This window comes from Mobula birostris, chromosome 4 (genome assembly GCF_030028105.1).
Source record: "Mobula birostris isolate sMobBir1 chromosome 4, sMobBir1.hap1, whole genome shotgun sequence".
NCBI lineage: Eukaryota > Metazoa > Chordata > Chondrichthyes > Myliobatiformes > Myliobatidae > Mobula > Mobula birostris.
This window is the reverse complement of record NC_092373.1, coordinates 75,257,976-75,270,518: the sequence shown is the minus strand read 5'-3', so window position 1 is coordinate 75,270,518 and position 12,543 is coordinate 75,257,976. Positions and strand designations below refer to the sequence as shown.

The 12,543-nt window shown below is 36.7% G+C and overlaps 1 protein-coding gene across 2 annotated transcripts in view; it reads right to left on the bottom strand.

Annotated features, from left to right (window-relative positions):
• Positions 1 to 12,543, bottom strand: part of LOC140196424 (cohesin subunit SA-1) — a 286,358-nt gene extending 273,815 nt beyond the window's left edge. For both annotated transcript variants that reach the window (XM_072255627.1, XM_072255628.1), the window contains exon 1: positions 12,395 to 12,543. The gene's annotated coding sequence lies outside the window, so the exon portion shown is untranslated. The remainder of the gene's footprint in view (positions 1 to 12,394) is intronic.

Below are 12,543 nucleotides of genomic sequence, written 5' to 3'. Positions count from 1 at the left end.
ATAAAAGGCCCTATAGTTTGTTCAAATCCTTTTAAGCAAAGGAAATCTGACGTCCTTACCATTGCTACCATATTGATAAAAAATGTCTTTTTCAACATGAAGAAAGGAATAGCAACCTTTCTTTTTGGCCAGAGAAACAAATCACAACTCTGTAGCAACTTGAGATAAATATTTGCTAATTATTACTTTACAAGCAATACATAACTTTCATGGTCTGATACCAATTCATTTATCAAATTTCTCACCCACGTGTGAAATACTATTTACCATAGAGGTATAAAGTTATCCTGCTTCTGACAGACATTTTTCAAACTTATTTCTTGACTGTGCAATAGCAGGAACTCAGCTGTGATCATACAATTTATCATACACTAGAATTAAACCCTAGACATTTCTTAAGACCACTGTATTCTATCAATATAATTTAATAGGCTAAAAGGCCAACTTCTAAATATTTGCAATATGTAGTGTTAATTTTGAATTTTCACAGAATATTTTCAATTAAGTTTTATAAAAAAGTTAATAATTGACCTCGAAGTAATATTATTTTCCAAAGCTGGAAACTATAGCTGATAACAATCCTTGCAAATATAACTGGAGCAGTAAAACTACCACTGGAGATAAATTCAGCTTCATTATTTTTAAGCAAACCAATCCAGTGATTTGGGGGAAAAGTGTTCATCTCAAACAGCTTAAGTGTCACAATCCTTAACTCTTCATTCAAAAAGCGTGCCCCTCCCATCATATTTTGGGAATATAACTCAGTGCTTCCACATTATTAGTTAAAAAAAAGTTCATCAACCTTACATTGTTAACATTAATTTTGCAAGATAAACTCCAGTCACACAAATCTGCTGCTAATCCAACATTCACAGCAGAGCATTCTTTCAAGAAGCTAATGAGGTCAAAGGCTCCCTTGTGAATTTGCTATTATGCCTGAAAAGAATTTGCTGAATGGCAGGCATGCAAACGACCAGAATTCTATGTTTTTAAATGCAAAGGATATAATGAATTACCTTAAAATAACCAAGGTTGCTTACTTTCAACATCTGTAAATTTTGCTCTTAATCAGCAAAAAGAAAACACAATCAGACACAAAGCTGCAAAGGAACTATTGGTACAGATGGTTGCGAGCCAAAGGGTCCGTTGTGTGTGCATTTATAGGAATAAAAATAGAAGCAATTTCAGACAAAGGCACTAAGTTTGAAACTTCGAGTTAATGCTACCAGACACACATTGAGGTCATGGCTCAGATTTAGTTGTTTTTAGATTCACAGGGATGGTTTTGGGGATAGAGAAAGGAGTTAGGGGTCAGGTTAGGATTTAGAGGACAGGCCGGAGTCTAAGGCCAGTGACATGGACATGGTCAGATGTCAGACCAGTGAGGATGACAGCTGGTGCTGCTCATCCTCAAATCAGCATGTTCTTGGAACTCCAGGCAGGCTGGAGGCACATGGGCACATGGTAACCCCCAGGTACGCAAAACAGCAAGACCAGAGTTCTAAACCCACTGTTCAGGGTCTGTCATCAGCAAATCTGGAGGCTGACGCACGTTGTTCAGGGTCCTCATTGACCATCATTGGTGAAACCCGGCATCAATATTGAAGTGAAGTCCAGAAGTCAAGGCCTGATGGCCAGAGCCTCAAGTCCAGAAATCTCTGCCAGCCTGCTGGGGATGTCAAAGGCCCAATGTCTGCAAATTCATGAGTCTGCTCGAGGCCAAAGAACAGCCTGTCCAGGGATTAGACAACTATCACCCAACATGCATGGGTGAGAGGAAGGAATGGAGTTTGTTTTGCTGTTGTTGTTTTGTCACTAGTTGTGTTTTATTTTACTGCGTTCTGAATTGTTCTGTCAAGCATGGTGTGCATGCCATGTCTGTGCTGGAATGTGTGGTGCCCCCAGGACATCCTTGGGTGTGTTGGTTGTTGGTGCAAACAACGCATTTCACTATATGTTTCAATGTGCATGAGACAAATAAATCTGAATCTGAAGTGGCAAAACATTCACTCATTTAGTTCATCCATTAAGCTGATCAATTTTTCCACTATACATCCAAATATTTCATTTCACTCTGAAATTTTTGTCATCAACTAGCCAAATGTTCATTATTGTGCAAACAACTTTTTGACTAAAGCAAGCATATCCTATTGCCCCAATGCCAGAATTAAAACAAGCATACAGTACATATTTGTCCAATAGTAATACCTAGTATACCAAAAATCATTTCTCAAACAGGCTTTTCAAGGCTCAAAAGACAGCCTTACCAGATTTTCTTTTCACTCAGTGAAAGTGAATGTTATAGCTCTTTGATTTAATGTCTACAGTGTTTGAATACCTTCTTTATGTCTTGGCAAACCAAATCAGGTATCTTACTCAAGATGTGGTCTTAAAGAAATGAAAATTTGATTACAGCTACTAATTTGTATTCTTTCTCTTCCAGCTCTGCAGTTGACTTTCTACTTATTCCACTTTGGCGAGATGCCAGTTTGTCAACTTTCTTCTCAGTTTCAATGAAGCTAATTTAAACTATTTCAGGTATTAATAGAGAGTTCTTATCTTTTCCATCCTGTGCACTATTTTGCAGCCATATTCATTCTGTTTCATAAGCCAGCAAATGTTGTTGCTCTGTTTAAGCATTTTCTCCCAATTACATACTACCATCTTTTAAATGAATCGATTAATTCCATACTAAACATCAAAACCACACATAACAAAGCATTTTTGGAGCTGGATAACATATTTGTAATACAATTAGAATTAGCATATTATAATTGCCACATTTATCATATTAAATTTTGCAGACCAAACCTATGACATAGGTTAACCAAGTAAATAATATTAATCATAAGCACAAGAGATTCTGAAGATGTTAGCAATCCAGCACACACAAAACGCTGCAGGAACTGAACTTAAGCAGCATCTATAGAAAGGAACAGATTTCAGGTTGAGACCCTTCCTCACGACTGGGGGGGGGGGGAGAGAGGAGGAGGAGGATTCAGTTCTGAAGACTCTTTTCTCAGTACCTTCATCCAACGGGGCTTGCCCTTCTCCACCATTGATGCTGCACTCACCCGCATCTCCTCCATTTCCCAGACATTCACCCTCACCTCATCTTCCCGTTGCTGCCTTAACACCCCATGAGCCTCCACATCCAGTACCTTATTCTCAGCAAATTCTGCCATCTTCAACGGGATCCATCTTTACCACCTCTCCCCCCCCCCCACAGGGATTTCGCTCTTCATGATCACTTGTCCATTCGCCCCTCCCCTCTAATGTCCCTCTTGGCACTTATCCCTACAAATGGAAGTAGTGCTATACCTGCCCTTCACCTCCTCCATCTCCATTCAAGGCAGCAGTTCACCTTTAGGTCTGTCAGGGTGTGGGTGTGCGTGCGTACAAACACACATATACACACACAAATTAGAATAAGATACCAAAAACATACCTAAAATTATCATGGAAACATTTATTTTCTCTAACAGAAATGCATGACATACTTTCAAGGACGATCATGAGATAACTTGAATTAGAAAACCTAGCTGATATTCTTCCCCTTCACAGCAGTACCAACAAATTCTTTGCTACAACCTCTCCACCTCACCCACCTACAATACTCTTGTCGTTATGGCACACTGTTGAAAGATCCTTGTGAGGGCAATTTGGACATAATAGAACTTCAATTTCCTTTGATCACAATTACAATATATATATCAATTCAAAAATGTTGCTTAATACTTCTAATTACACTACCAATGACACTTAGACGACATGCCATTTAAAAGACCAACTCCTTTTCCAGCCGTCCACATTAAATTATCTTTATTGCTTACTTTCTTCCAAATCTCAAATGGCAGAATCTGCAACAAGGTACAATTGACCTGGAAGTTTTTTTTTCAGTATCAAAAGCCATTAAAAAGCATTGAAGGAACGAACCCCTTAACTTTAACCTCTGTACTCACTACCTCAAAATAGGAAATTAAACATTCAGGTTTTATTGTACAGAAAAATGCAGTGAACTCAGCTTATAAGCATATACTGTATCATCTTAGATAACTGTAGCACAATGCGAGTACATAAAAAACAAACATTTGGAAACTGATCAGCCCAAGTGCTTAGTTACATTATTCTGCAATAATTGAATAACTTGGAACTTACATATATCAGATGCTAAATTTGAGTAGAAAACTACTGGTCAACTTAAAATTCAACACTATGTCCCACAATCCTCCACCTCACTCACTGTGCAACTGGGTATTGGGCCTCCTATCAGACCTCAGATAGTAAAGATGCACAACTACACTTCTCTCCTCATCTTCAACACAGGTGCCCCTGGCCCAGTGCTGTGCACTTTGCTCACACATGACTGCATGGCACCCAAGTAATGACACTGTCAAGTTTTACAGTGATGGGGCTCATCATAAACAATGATGAGATGGCCTAGAGACAACGTGAAAGACCTTGAAGCTAGTGTCAGGCAAGTATCTTCTTCCTTACCATCAACAAGACAACAGAGATTGTTACCAATTTCAGAACTTGCATTACTCACAAACCTCTTTATATCAGTGGCACAGCAGTGGAAATGGCGGTCAGTTTCAGACTTCTGGGAGTGCACATCTCGCACAATTTTTCATTATAGAATGCATTATATAGCCCACCAATGCCTCTACTTCCTGAGGAGGCTGAAGAGAGCTGGACCATGCACATCTACATTCATGTCCTATTACAGATGCAGAGTAGACAGCATCCTAACGAGCTGCATCACAGTATGGTACAGAAGCCACACTGCAACTGGCAGGAAGGCTCTACAATGGGTAGTCAAAACTGCCCACTTCATCACTGGCACCAACCTGCTCGCCAAAGACATATATAGAGAAAGGTGCCAGTAAAGGGCCAGTTGCCTACCCAGGGTCCTAGCCAGACTCAAAAACAGTTACATTAGCAGATCAACACCTCCATCCACTAACGCATCCCTTTACAACCCCAACTACCACAGCTTTATTTTTTCGTGTCATTCACTTCATGTGTAGACACTCTATGCCCAGTGTCACTTTATGGATGTACAATCAATGTATATAAACTATCTCACATATTTATTGTTTTCTTTATTATTGTGCGCTTTATCTTGTGTTTTTTTTTCGGATCCGGAACAATTATTTCATTTTCCTTTACACTTGTGCACTGGAAATGACATTAAACAATCCTAAAAATCAAATCTTGAATATAAATTAAGATATTACACCATTCTTAACTGAGATTAGATTTTCTTTTGCTATTTCTTCCCCTACCAACTCCCACCCAATTTTATTTGACTGACTGTTTTCAAAAGCACTAGACCACATATTCCTAAAGTACAATAATAAAAACATTTTTGAACAATTTACAATTTCTTTACATTTTGAATGTAAAAGTGGAGGTTTTGCAAGTAGACAAAATCCTTCTGCAAAAAAAAACAATTATAAACCTATTTTACAGACCTTTGTCTTTTCTCTGTCTTCAAGTCTCAGCATTCTTTATTAAATCTTTGTTCAATTGTTGAAACAGATTCATAATTTTCATAATCCAACCACTGACAAGCAAAATGCAAGGATGCCAGCTATACTTTATATGTACCGAGTGAACAGACTGCAATGCTATTAAAGATACATATATTTATTCACCAATACCAGTCTTCCGCAAAGAATACTTACCTTACTGTATCAAAATTGTTAGCTCAAGACAATGCTTCAGCATTAAACATCAATGGTAAAAATAATCCCGTTTATTTAATCTCAAATTCTTTAATTAAAAAAAGGTATTCTTTACCTCTTATATTTGAGCAATTGCTTTAAACTTTACACAAGCAATTTGTAAGAACAAAATACTGCTTGTAAAAGTCACACACACATATAATAAGTGTGGGGGAGGAAACACAGCACCTGGAATTTTCCATAGACTGACTTACTGGAAGTAGACATCAGGGATTTTACAAGTGAATATCATATTCAAAATCCTGAGAAAAATTTCAATATCTGCTTCAGTTTAACAGGACTGCCCAAGTGCTAACATATTCTAATGTTAGAATGGGACCACTTGACAAATACTCATCCAATTCAACTGGTCAGATTGTGTTAAATCATTTTTAGTCAATGAAGAAACATGGTACTGAAATAGCACAAAATCATAATGCAGAGATATTGACTTGGACTGGTGCCCAAAAAACATTAAGACATACTTCATTCTATTAAGAGGAAATGTAGTTTTTTTTAAGAAGATTGTGTTTTTCCCCGTTTACACACTGTAACAAACAGATTAACACGGGTTATATCTTTTATGGAAGTTTAGAACATACAATTGCCAGATTTTATACACGACAGTTATTTATCATCTTAATTTGCATTTATTGGCTACGGGATTGGGGGCTGGGTGAAGGGAATGATTGAGGAGATAACACCAATACTTTGCTTAAAACTTTTCTACAGAACAAATTATGGTACACAAAATTTGCAACAGAATAAACACTTAAGCAAAAGAAATAACGATAACCTATGCAAATCTATATTTTCAATTACTGTCTACATTCCCAATGAAAATATTCAGTCACATGTCAGAAATAGATAAGTTCAATTAAAAAACTACAGTCTGATGTGCACACCAACCCAACTTCCTGAACTTTGACCAATGTTTATCTTCAAGAACAATTTACAAGATACAAAGGTGCAATGGGCTGAGTATTTGCTATTTGAAATGTGATTATTTTTTTGGCGGACCACAAATCAGGATCTACTCAGGTCAAGAACAACCTCACTTATAGAAATCCAGCTTTATGCAAACTCGCCCATAGTGTTTTAAATGTTTTTCAAGTTAATTATAAAAATAAAATTTTGCATGTGTTCATGAATGAATGGAAACAGTATGTATTTAATTAGTTTAATTAAGCTGCAACGTTAGGGTGACTGTTCAATGAAATGTTAATATAGCAAGTGTATATAAAGAGATGTAGTATGGGTAACTATACAAATTGGACATTTCTGATTTATAGAAAAATCAGCTTAGAGACAGGTTTGGGAAAAGGAATCCTTGTACTGACTTCCCATATCCTGGAAGTATCTCACCACAAGGACAGACATATATGAAATTCACCATAGTCTTTAGACCAAAAGAACAAAAGTGAGCAAAAATTGTTTGAACATCATCACCTCAAACCTAACTTGCAGTTCTTCATCTACAAGGCAACATTGATCCCTCCTTGCATTTATACTTTGGGACATGAAAACCTGCAGGAAGCATTTCAAATTACTGGAAAGACACTACCAAAATCTCCACAAAATCCTCCAAATTCATTAATGGCTTCTTCTCCTAGGCCAACATCACTAATACCAAGGATCTAATTAGTTTAAATCAGCTTCAATAGACAGGTGATGTTATTTACAGGCCCAAAGCTAGACTTCTGAAGTTCTAATCCAAATTCTGCAAGGTGATTACTAGATGCCCAGAAGAAAGTATTCAAGGATGTTCTTAAAGCCATTTTTGAGAATCGAATCACTGCCTCAGGTGCACAGAAAAGTCCAGTATAAATACTTTAAGGAATATAATTGCTCCTATACTTTTCACCCACTCTGCCAAGCACCACCTGAACTACCTATGACAGAGCTTGTAAGTTCCATACTGTCTCAACAGCCACTTTAAAGTCAAAAGAAGTGGTGTAAAAAGAGATCTCCAATTCTGACAGAATACTATTGAGAAGACTCATGATTATTTTTTCATTATTTGTATCAGGCAACTCAGTTCTCTGTTAAATCTGACCATTCAATTGTTTGATTATCTACTGTAAGGCACTGTTATATATGCCTGTTTATCAGGAAACACTGAAAAACAGATCAAGCTGTATCTGTAGAAGTTGTCAACATTTCAGATTGAGGACCTCTCTAAGACTAACCATTTCTCCTTTCACAAATGCTGCCTGAGCCGAATATTTTCAACGTTTTGCTTTTCTTTATTCTTCACAATGGCTGGGGGGGGGGGGGGGGGGGGGGGGCAGGGTATTTCTTGGCACCCCAGTAGCAGAATGGTTATCACAACACTATTACAGCTCAGGGCACTGGAGTTCACAGTTCAATCCAGGTATCCTCTGTACATCCTCCCTGTGGAATGCATGGGTTTTCTCCAGGTGCTCCTGTTTCTTCCCTTCATCCAAACATATACCGGGCAGGTTAATTGTTCAGTGTAAATTGGTCCATGATTAGGTTAGAGTTAAACTGGCGCTGTCAGGGGTTTGCTTGGCGACACAGCTCAAATGGCCTATTCCATGCTGTATAAAGAAATAAGTCTACACTAAAAAACTGTATTTGTTGGAATAGATTAGCTAATTCTGAGTATCAACTTAGAAAATTATAGTTTATGTTAAATAAGCCCCATTTCCTTTGCTGAATTACATACAAATCAATCTCTCAACATTCAGATTTGTTACTTCAAGGAAATCACAAGCAGCAGTGAAATCCAGAGCTACACCATCTTTCCATATAGTTCGGCTAAGCTGTATTTCGAGTAATTTTTCTAAATCATTCCAAGCACATCAACAAGAAACATTTGAAAGCAACTTGCTACCATCATACTACTGTGGTAAATCATCTCCATATGAACTGTTACTCATTTTATAACACACACCCTCCCAGTGACTGGAAAACTGCTCGGGAGAACTACACCTTCCCAAGTGAACTAATGCACAAGGGTGATTTAAACAACCGTGCCAACTTTGGCATCATAGATTACAATTGTGTTTTGACAATGGCTACAACAGTAAAAAAAAGGTACTGATACTTTGCATCAGTAAACAAAACATTGCTATTTTTAAAGTTTCATCAGCATACATACCAAAATTATATAATCAGAATAACTAAAACCTATATGAAATAATTAATTTACTACATTTAGATTAACTACAGTTGCAAAAATCCTTGCCTTTTTCAACCCTTGGCATGAGTAAATTATAAGAACCTAAAGGAAACTGAAGTCAAAAACTAAATTAGATGACAAAGTGACACCACCTAACAATCATAACACCGTTTCAAAAGTAAGTCCAGACAGAAGTGTAAGCATTGATCTGAAAATCCTTAATCTGGGTTTATATACAAATACAGGTTGAGTACCCCTTATCCAAAATCCAAAAGACTCCAAAATCTGATTTTTTTTTTTAGCACTGAGACAATGTCACAAATGGGAAATTCCACAAGGCACTGGGAAGGTTCCCAGGCAATGCACAGGTCACTGCATACCAGACAGTTCTGAGAAGCGACCTCACATATATAATGAACAGTAGTTAATGAAAAATAGAAAAACATTACATAAAGCAAAAAAGATCTCGATCGTGTATTGAAAGAGTGGCTGTGTCAACGGAGTGAACATATGCTGCTAGCAAAATGCAAATCATGAAACAAGCAAAGATCACAACTAACTGAAAATTGAAGGTAATTGTTTCATGCACAAAATTATTATTATAGAAAACTAACATTTCCCCCCCCCCCATCATAGCTGCTGTGGAATGGGTGACTATTTGAAATCGATGGTGGATACGAAGTCAATCACAGTGCTGGAACTTGGTAACAGACGCAGTCATTCAACTCCAACTGTCTGTGGAAGACCCAGCTTCATCACATCAGGCTGTGCTCCAACTGAGAACTATTTACTCTGAGCGTCCCACCAACTGTACATAAGCTGACAATGTAATGTGAATGGATTCTGTGTTTAGACTTGGGTCCCATCTCCAAGGTATCTCATTATATAGATGCAGATGTTCCAAAATCCAAAATACTACCAGCCCCATGCATTTCTAATAAGGGATGCTCTAAAAACTAATCCAAACCAAAACCATTTTCATGGCATAACCAATTCCAAATGACAGCAATTGGTAAAGAATACAACAAATTGAAAGCAACTACTACAAACAGAGAGAGATAAACTGTCATTCAAATTATTTGCATGGCTATCTTACATTAAATTTTGTTACAAATCACATTTTCTATTGACTTAGTCTAGGATTTCCCCTCATGTATTCTTGGGGATTTTGCTCCACACCAAACAATGCACTGTAGTCTTCATATTTTTTATATAACTTGTTTATCATAGGGCAAGCCAAGGTTGCCAACAATTTCAGAGATATTAGCATTGGTTTCAACTGGCATCAGTCACCAAGTAGTATACGTTTCACACAATAATACTATTGCCCCGCTTTAACTTTTATTTGGTAACAGAAGTCATTCCCTTGTCTCTATAAACAGGTTCAAATAAAAAACATCATGGGGCCACTTAGGCCAAGAAAGACAAATTTTATAACTTTCATAAATGCAATACTTCAGCTTTTTCTCAGCAAAGGCTTCTTTTCTTTAATTGCCAAACCATTTGGCAAGCTCAATCATGTTGCACTGCCTTATCAACAGCAAATGTGTTTGAATCTTTCTCTCAGCAATTAAAATACAGTACTCAAAAGTTATCTGACATCACAATTTTACAATCTGAAAGAATACAGTTAGTTAATTAGCTGAAGAAACTGAAGTGTTAAGCTAGTTAGTTAAAAGAAATAATTCAAAATCTGTCATGGGGAACCACCTTGCACTGATAATTTTAGTTTACTTGCTTTACCAATTTAGTTAATGTTAGCTATAGAGGACTGAAAACTCTCCATAAACTTGATTATCCAAAGGCATTCTTAATTAGCAAAGAGCACTTGAGACAAGACTGTCATTTACAAGCATGGACAATACAGAAGATGTAACTTCATTAAAATGAATTTTTTAAAAAAATATCAAAGCTAGAATGATACACACATACATACACCCCTTCATTTTACCGTTTTAGTTTTAGAAAATAAGAGAGAAATGGTGTCCGTACCAAACAGTTAGCATGTTAAATAAAACTGACACAACCTGCAGCGTCCCTGTTGTACAAAGTGACAGTAAAAGCATATCTTTGGCTTATCCCAAGATTACATGCTTTGGTTGAACTCATCAAAATGTAGACTACTCAAGTTAGCAGGTTTCATTTCAATACGCAACAAGTTGCAAGTAAATATATTTCTAAACATATCCTAAAACAAAACAGTTTTTTTCATCAAATCCTTCCAATTTCCACAGAGGCTTAATACATCAGTTTTATTTAAATGTATGTATTAAAATCTTCCATAAAACCATACATGTATTTATAAGATTTTATTGATGATATTAAACTATTATGGAACTCAATTTGAAACTTGATTGGAAACTTATTACTACACTTCAAAATGCATAATTTATCTATTTTCGTTTATAAGCACAATGTTACATAGAATTGCTCAAATATGACATATATGTGTATTTCCATTCACTCTGTATAGCTATGGGTTTTCACCAAAACTTAGATTCAAATTTCCCACATCAGAGCTTTTATTTTAAATGTAAACACTCTAAATGTCAATACATTCACATTTACCATATCCAAGATTGATTTAATGTAAAGGCACACCTCAATTTCATGGTTTGACAATTGCAAAGGCTGACAACTTATTGCACTTTAGCCAAACGTTTCAAGTAACCCAAATCATTAAACCATAGAACCAGCGCCTATTGTAAACAAATTGTTCTACATTTTCACAAGAGACAAAAGTAGCTTTTAAAATATAGGTTAATATGTACCATATATTTAACACCAAGAAACCAGATCATTTATTTCAAACAAAATAAATTTTACCCATCCCCCATCTGAAAAAAATACATTTGATAAGATGTTTTCCTCTCTCATACTTATAAAACTCGCTACTGGGCGGATGGATTGGTGAGAATAACCAAGAACAGTCGTCAGGATGTCGTCACCTGACTCCAGTCAGAATAGTGTAATAACAAAAAAAATCGTGAGATCAAATACCGAAGACTACAACCCGGTTTCCCTATTTACCAATTTGGCTTTACTTTTCAATGTATCAAAATCCAGCAAGTATTATTTGGTTTACAATCAACCTCTCCATCAAACAAAAATAACGAAGCGATAGGAAAAACACTCCAGCGTCCTACTCAGGCTTGCCTTTTGTATCCCTGCACGTCCTTCGTCTGCTTGGCAATTAAACAACATTTGTATTTTAGCCCTTTTTTATATATATGTGCGTACAATGAAGTGACGCGAAAACGTTCAAAACCTAAATATCAATGAAAATAAGTCTTCGAAATAAATTTTGCCACTTAAGCACAGAAAGCGATTAAAAATAAACAGAGAATAACCAAGGAAAAGAAAGTCTTTTTAAAAGATGCGAACTCGAACTGTAGCCACATTTCCCGCTCCCCTCCCCCAAACACACACACACAGTCCCGAGACCTGTCCTCCATCTTAGATCGGCACTTCGCTCGCCTCTTTTCACTTAAAAAAAGATTAAAAGTTCAACAATACGAACCGTCCCTGCCCATTTTGGAACCGTTTTTCACTTCCCGTTCGACGTCGTAAGAAAATATCGAGTTTGAAAATTGATTAAATTAAAAATAGGAATAGTTAACACCGCGTCTTTACAGGACGAACAATCCTAAGCCGCCATCTGGTGGCATT